An 8617-nucleotide genomic window follows, 5' to 3' on the forward strand; every position below is an offset into this window, starting at 1 on the left:
TAAAATATCTCAGAATAAACCTGACCAAAGACATTAAAGACCTCTACAATGAAAATTTTAAATCTATAAAGAAAGACATTGAGGAAGACATCAGAATATGGAAGGCCCTCCCATGCTCATGGATTGGAAGAATTGATATAGTGAAAATGACCATCCTACCAAAAGCAATTTATAGATTCAATGCAATGCCAATCAAAAGCCCCATGACAGGCAGGCAATAGACCCATACACATAAAATAAAAATAATAAACAAGCTTTTCTGGTGTGGGTGCTTCCTTGCTCTGGTCAGCCTTGGGCCCATGGTCTAGCAACTGAGCACGATGTCTTCAATTAAGTTGCAGAGTTCTGACGGAGAGATATTTGAAGTCGGTGTAGAAATTGCCAAATAATCGGTGACCATCAAGATCATGTTGGAAGATTTGGGAATGGATGATCAAGGAGATGATGACCCTGTTCCTCTACCAAATGTCAATGCAGCAATACTCAGAAAGGTCATTCAGTGGTGTACCCACCACAAGGATGACCCTCCTCCTCCTGAGGATGTTGAGAACAAAGAAAAGCGGACAGAGGATGTCCCTGTTTTGGGCCAAGAATTCCTGAAAGTTGACCAAGGAACACTTTTTGAACTTATTCTGGCTGCAAACTACTTAGACATCAAAGGTTTGCTTGATGTCACATGCAAGTCTGTTCTCAATATAATTAAGGGGAAAACTCCTGAGGAGATTCGCAAGACCTTTAACATCAAAAATGACTTTACTGAAGAGGAGGAAGCCCAGGTGTGCAAAGAGAACCAGTGATGTGAGGACTTATATTTGAGGAAGAAGCATAAAATTTACTTCATGTTAATTAGTAGAGGTGATAAACATTATCATTGAAATCTACCTGATGACTTTATATCCATACTCAGGTGCCAAGGATCCTAGTGTAACTGATTGGGACTAGTAGTAACGAGATACATAGAGATTAGAGACACATGTGCAAACATATAAGTGTTAGTAGCATTAAAAATGAGTCTTTCTGTAGGAAACAGCATATTTTAAAATGAAATGGAGATCTTCTTTAAAGGTTAAAAACTCATTCAATTTTATGTCTTACAGGGTTTATACTGAGTTCAATATTGTATAATGGTATTAATTCAATTGTGAACCTAAAAATTTACAGCCACTTTTGAAAGAGATGTATCCTTGCTCTGGAAATTGTTATTTCATATATTAAAGCTGTAGTGAAATGCTTCTTCAAATCATGTGGTTATTAAATAAAAAATAAAAAAGAAACATGGAGAAAGGTAAGCAGACAGTATATTATGGTGGCTGAGCCAAAATGGTAATGGAAAGCAAAAGATACTTAAACAGACTCAGAACGCATGCCCAGGTAGAGCTGAAAACGTACGTATTCAGTGAGGCATGAAAGAAAGTGAAGATGAAGTCAAGATGAAGGTCGGACCATCTGTCGGTGGGAATGTGTTTACGAGGAAAGCCATGATAGGAGTAAAAGCATATTTTGAGATTCAAAAATCAGGAAGTTTTTGGTATAGCTTAGGTGGAAAGAGCAGGCCAAGTAATTAAAGTAGGAAGTACATAGTTACAGCCTCCCACAGGTTACATCACCACCCTCTACTTTCAAAAAGGTTTGTGAATGGTCTGATGTACTGTCCTAGCAAACTCAAGGAAGGGAAATTCCTCCCATGATCTGGAGAACTTTAAGTGTTGGTGCACCATGCTTAGTGTCATCCAGTTCTTCCTTTGAATAGATGCAAACATAGGCAAACATGAAGCAGTATTTAAGAAGGGCACCCTGATGAGCAAGTCACTGAGTCAAGTCCCACGATGTGTAACTGTGTCCTTACCTTTAACTTTGGGAGGAATTCCTTTCATTTCAGATATAAACATGGACATACATGCAAAGTCTAAACTGCTCAGTGGCTCATGGCTCCTCTATAATAGGCTCACAGTACAAAACCCAATCTCACTGACATTCCTTAAGTCCCCAGGCTTCAGACTTTATGAAAGTTATACCTCCTTGCTTTGATCAAATATCTGTTCATTTAATTAAGCCTATTGGGAGAGAGTGAGGTTTTAAGGGATTAGGAAAATTCCACAAATCTTGAAGTTGGCTTTCTTCTTTGGTGACAAAAACAGTGTTCAAATAAGAAAGAGATGAGAAATATGCACACACGGTTAGAACAGCACACTTTGTAGTCCCTGGAATACATTAGAGAGGAATTATGATAGCTATGAACTACTCACCATGATTTTCTTCCAAAACTTTGAGAAATCTGATTCTTATACATTGAAACTATTTAATCTAATTTAAAATTCTTATCATACTAAAGCCATCCATTTGCATTTATACATAAAGTTATGGAAAAGTGTTTACATGGATCTAGAAATACATGGGAATTACCTTTGTAGAATAATAGTACGTTTCAAAAATTAAAGATTTGGGCATGGTTGGAGCAATGACTCAGTGAGTAAGAGCACATGCTGGAGAACCATGAGGATCAAAGTTCATATCTTCACATGCTGGACAGACACCCATTGTAAAAAGCTGGGTGTGGCCGTAGTACTTGCATGGCATGGCAGGGGTGGGGTTGCTGGCCCTCAGTCTATCTCCACATTCAGAGAAGGACCATATCTCAAAGGAATATGAAAAGCATGATAAAACTGGACAGCTGATGCACTGTTTGTTCTACACACACACACACACACACACACACACACACACACACACACAAATATAAATAAAAAGGGGCTGGAGAGATCGCTCGGCACTTAAGAGCACTGGCTGCTCTTGCAGAGGACCCATTTTCGATTCCCAGCACCCACATGACACTAACAACCATCCTAACTCCAGTTCCAGGGGATCTGGCACCCTCTTCTGACCTCCAAAGACACTGAAAAACATGGGTGCACTTACATACATACAAGCAATACAATCATACTCATAAAATAATAATAAGTATTTTTAAGAACATGTTAAAATACATAAATAAATAAAATTAGAGATTTTAAATTAACGTATAATCACCACTATTATATACATTTTCTAGGGAATCATATTAAAATTTCATAGTGTGAAATTAAATTCAAATTAAACAATTTCTATTAGTTTAATTAATTTTGTTAGCTTATACTAGTCTTCATTTATTTTTGTTACTTTCAATAAACTTTTGATTAAACTTATTTTTTAACAAAAGTGAAATGATGTTTTATTTTGAACAAAGTTGTCATTGAGAAAATATTCATCAATTTTTCTTCATTCTAATTCTGAAAATAATTTTTAAAAAAATTATTTGAAGTTTTGTCCATTTCATACAGAGCAACTCAATCAGTCTTAATCATCTCACACCCCCTTCCCCACTGGTACCCTATTTCTAATTCCTTTCCATGAATTTCAATAGTTTCAATCTGAACAATCTATAGGTCTAAAATCAATATTGTAAAGGCTGTATGAAAATACATTTTTCACTTAAAGCATAGATTGGCACTAATCTATCTCATTTAAATCAGTTCAACAAAGTAGCCAGTAGGAACAAAGGAATGAGAAGCACATGGCTAGTTTGCAGTTGCTAAAGCTCCTAACAGAGGGGTAATCCACCAGAACTTCTGCCTCGTTTCAGAATCTCAGGCAGGAACTTGTCTCTGAACTTATTCACTGCCCACTTTTCAAACAAGAGGCACAACACTGAGTTTTAGTGAAGAGTAAAGTACACTGGAGTCAGTCTGCCTCACCTGCAGTTTTGCCTGTCAATTCCAAACACTGTATTATTTTGGTAAATTGTTTAGCCAGGATGGGCCCAAGTTTCTCCTGTTTGGATAATAGTGTCCTCCTTATAGGACTGATGGCTAGGCTTACCCTCTTAGACAAGTTTCTGACTCACTGAGAGTTCTGAGTTGTAGCTGTTGTTATCATTGTTTTACAGTCATAAAATTTGCATATGTTAGGTATGGACACATGAGAGAGTCCTACACTATAGTGGATAGTATTGCATCACTCAGGGAAAGTTTGTAGGGCAGGTATAATTTTCCGCTGTTTACTGATGGTTCGGGTCTAAAAGTTATGCATAGACAGAAACACAATTGACATAGATGCATTTAAATAAAATCATAATCTGCTGCAGTGGGTGAGATAGATCTGCAGTTAAAATAGCACTATCTGCTCTTGTAGAGGACCAGAGGGGGTTCCCAGCACCCACAAGGCCATTAACAACCCTCTGTAACTCCAGTTTTAGGCAATCCAATGTCCTCTCCTGTTCTCCAAAGACATTGATGCATGTTGCACATCTGTACATGTTTTCAAACACTCATACACAGAAAATAAAAGTAAATGAAAAAAATTAATCCTAACCTGTTTAACTGGTGTCAGCATCTCCCATAATTTTTAATTTTTTAATTGTGTGTTTGTGTGTATCTCTTTGTAGGTATGTGTTTATGAATGCAAGTGCCTGCAAAGGCCAGAAGAAGGTATCAGATACACTATCACATGAGTTACAAGTGGTTGTGAGCTGCCTGATGTGGGCGTTGAGAATTAAACTCAGTTCCTCTGAGCCATCTCTCCAGCATCCTCATGGTGTCTTTCTTAACTAGAATTGTTGTGGGAAAGGCTTATTATTTAAAAAAGCTTACTACTACGATCACTTATAGTTGGGTCATATATGTCCATATCATATATGTATATAAATATTAGATACATCTCATGTTTATGAGAAAGAACTGGTTTTGGAAGAAAGACAAAAGAGTCTCATGAACTTTCCTCATCATTAAAAGTAAGACCACTAAATGGTTTACTAATTGTTTTACTGTCTACACTGTCATTGGGAAGGTCAAGATTGCATATTTCTTTTCTTTCTTTCTTTTTAATATTTTTAATATTTTTATTTCATGTGTATGCATGTATTCCCTGCATGTAGGTAAGTTCACCTGTGTCATGCAATGCCTGCGAAGGACAGAAGAGCTTGTCAGATCCCCTGGAACTGTAGTTACAGATAGTTGTGACCTGCCATGTGGGTGCTGGGATTCGAACCCGGGTCCTCTGCAAGAACAACCAGTGTTCTTTAACCGCTGAGCCATCTCTCCAGCCCCAGGATTGTCTATTTCAAATATGGAAAATTTGAGGTATGAGTGATGTCTCACATGCTGAGAGGACTGAATGGTCTTGCAGGTAACCCAAGTAAAGTTCCCAGCACCCACGCGATGGCTCATAACTACCTGTAACTTCAGTTTCAGAGGATCCAATGCCTTCTTCTGGCCTCCTCAATCACCAGGCATGTAAATGTTATATATACATAGGTGCAAGCAAACATTTATCTAATAAAATGAAAATAAATAAATCTTTTTAAAATTATGAATGATTTTATCTGAATAAAATATGCATTAAATTTTATTACAAATAAACAAGCAAACCAGCTTGAGCTGTGATGGATATATGAAACACATTAAATGATTACTTAGTGGATCCCTTCATAAATATTGAAATGAAATTGTAAGCAAAAGATGATATTTCTAGCCCCAAAAGGCAATAAGGGAATATTCTACACAGTGTGTCTAGAGCAGTGAGATACATATATATATATAGATATATATATATATTTAGCTAGCCTTTCATAAAATAGAGTTAAATTCAAGAAAGCAAAGTACCACTAAAATATCTAAGTCAAGGCAGAGACTTAACAAGTGATTATGAAATCAGCTGCTAGATACTAGATGAAAAGGGTTATCAATAAAACAAGTTAGTGAGCAAAGTCTAAGCTTGGCCTTCACTCATTCTTGGTCCTCTGGTTTTCCTCTCAATTGTTGGATAAAAATCAGATGGTATGATATAGCCTAGTATCCTAGAAGAGATTCTCCTTTTACAGATATTTAGGCCAGCTCCTTTGTCTTTACAAACATAAGCTGATATGCAGATGAAGTATGCTTTTGTGCTAGGAATGTAATGAAGATTTGTTGGCTGTTAGAGTTGCATCGATGGAAAATGACATATTTTGTCATTTGAAAGGCTTATTTATTGATTTACATCAATATATGAGAGTCTGTGTGAGTCTATGTGTATCATGTATGTGCAGAAGCCCAGGAAGGCCAAAAGAGGGCATTGGATCTCCTGGAACTGGAGTTATAGGTGGTTATGAGCTGTCATGTGGGTTCTGGGATCCAAAACCTGGTATTCTGCAGGAGAGGTAAATGCTCCTAAGCCCTGAGTCATCTCTACAGCCCTTGTTTATGTGATTTTAAGCATGTGCATTAAAGAGGGAAATATCTGGCCCCTGACTTCAAAGAACTTGCAGGATAGTTTATTCTCCTTATGTTATTAGCTCATAAAGGTAAACATGTGTCTCTTGAGAACCTCTCAGAAGCATAAATAAAATGCTTTCATTACATGTAGATTTTTTTAATTTTTCATTTTTATTTATTTTCTATTATTATATTTATTTAATAACCATATAATTAGACGAAGCCTTTCATTACAACAACATTGACATATTCAATAACAATTTCCAGAGCTAAGATGCATCTCTTTCAAAATTGGCTGTAATTTTTAGGTTTACAGTTGAATTAATACAGATATACAATATTGTACTCCTTAAAAACCCTATAAGACATAAAATTAAATGAGGTTTTAACTTTTAAAAAAATCTTCCATTTCAATTTAAAATATAGTGTTACATAAAGAAAAACTCATTTTTAATGCTAACACTAAGATGCACATATGTTTCTAATCTCTATATATCTGATTATTACTAGTCACAGTTGGTTACTTTCTGAGCTCCTTGGCATCTGAGCATGGATGTAAAGCATTGAAATCAGGAAGGTTTCAATGGTAATGTTTTGCCGGGGCCTGAGGCCAGGGGCAAGGCAAGAAGGCGCCTAGAGGAAAGGGCCGGGGCTTGACCAGACTTGTTTGGCTCCTAGAGGAAGTGGCTGGGGCACAGCCAGACTTGTTTTGAAGAATCGCTAATTGGCTCCTGCCATTTCCCTGCATCTTGGCAGAGCGTGATCACTTCATGAAAGCTATGCTGTGCTATGGAGAGGAGACTGCATGCTCAAGTTGACCTTTAACATGATTGGACTCTTGGTTGGGGAGGGGATTTTCCTTTGTGGTTTTTGCCTTCATAAGCCCTGTAATGCCTGCAATAAACGAGTTCCTTCTTGACTGGCTCCCTGTTGTGTCTGATTGTCTCTGCTGGAGGCTGCGGGTAACGGGGCAGACAGCTCACTTCCCTTTCCCTGGCTCCTGTCTCGGGGCAGGACCCCCGACAATGTTTTTCACATCTACTAATTATTAAGGAGCAAATTTTTATGCTTTGAAGGATTATTTATTTTATTTATACACCCACTTCCCACGTACCAACTTCCCATAGCCTCCCTCCCCTCACTAGAGCCCTTATATAAACTCTGATATCCCTGCTACTGTCTGCTCTGTTGTCATCATCCCCAATCATTCCCCACTACTTGCTCTTCTGGTGAATTTATTCAGCCTATCTAAAGGTCTTTGTTTTAGGAAGATCAGCTGTTCCTCACCTAGAGGTAATCAGTTGTCAATATTCCTTTGGATAAGATTGGGGTCTGCTTTTCAATGTCCCAGTTTTATGCTGGGTTACTATCTGGGAATCCCTTTGGCCACCCTGGCCAACAATTCAAAAGAAGGTATCGCTTGTCTGTTACTTGTTATGTTACTTGTTATGTATCCTTTACCTGTACATATGGACTCTTATGAAATTATATTGGCCCCTTTAATCTTTGGTTATGCTTTCCTTTTGGGTGTTTAAGGCCATACAGGTGGTCCAGATAAACTGATTTATTTTTACTCTTAAGTTCCATTGAGGATCTGTTCCTCAGGGGTCACACGGGCTTAGGAGGAGTCCCTGCCTCCTTCCTTTTACCAGTTTTGCCTATGTGAAGATAAGAAAAAGGTCCTGCTCCACCATGGTTGGCTTCACTTGGAAGCATGGAGGAAATGATTCCTCTGTGTTAACCCTCCTCTCCATAGACAGGACACTGGTTCAAGTCCATCTGGTGGGGTCTCCTCGGCCTCTTTGATCAAGAAGACAGGTGACCCGCCACCATTATAGGACATTTTGAGAGATGCTCAGAGTTCCCTGGAACTAGTTGACCTAGGAGGGCAAGGAACAAAATGTGTCCTTTATGTCCCTCTGACCAAATTATTATAGACCTCAAAGTATGTCAAACACCCAAGAAGGTTAGTTATACCAGTCTGGTATTTTTAATTACTGTGTGTCTTGTAGATAAATCTTGGGAAAAGACCAGCTGTTCTCAGATAAAACTTACCTAGACATATATTACTTTATTTGCTATGTATAATTTGTCAGTAGGTTGTAGGAATAATATGGTTCTCTCTGGTTTTCAAAACTAGCTAGTCATTGTTTATCTCTCACATTGTCTCACCCCTCCATCATGGTTTTCCTAATTAAGGTTCCCCCATTTCCCACCTTCCTCCCTTACTAATACCCTTCTCCTTTGGTCCTACCTCTCTTGAGCTCCTTCTTTCCCTCTATCCCCTAGGTTCCCTGTATACCCTTCCCTCCTGCCTCTGTTGCAGGTTTCCTCATGGGTCCAGCCCACAAGGGACTGTGCGGAAGGAGGGTTCTGGCCGAGGTGGGGGG

At 38.3% G+C, this 8617-nt stretch overlaps 1 pseudogene; it reads left to right on the forward strand.

Moving 5' to 3' along the window:
• The first annotated feature begins 320 nt into the window (after window positions 1-320).
• Window positions 321-797, forward strand: LOC103735124 (annotated as a pseudogene).
• The last annotated feature ends 7820 nt before the right edge of the window (window positions 798-8617 follow it).

The sequence above is a fragment of the Nannospalax galili genome, unplaced genomic scaffold (assembly GCF_000622305.1).
Source record: "Nannospalax galili isolate Female #2095 unplaced genomic scaffold, S.galili_v1.0 scaffold716, whole genome shotgun sequence".
NCBI lineage: Eukaryota > Metazoa > Chordata > Mammalia > Rodentia > Spalacidae > Nannospalax > Nannospalax galili.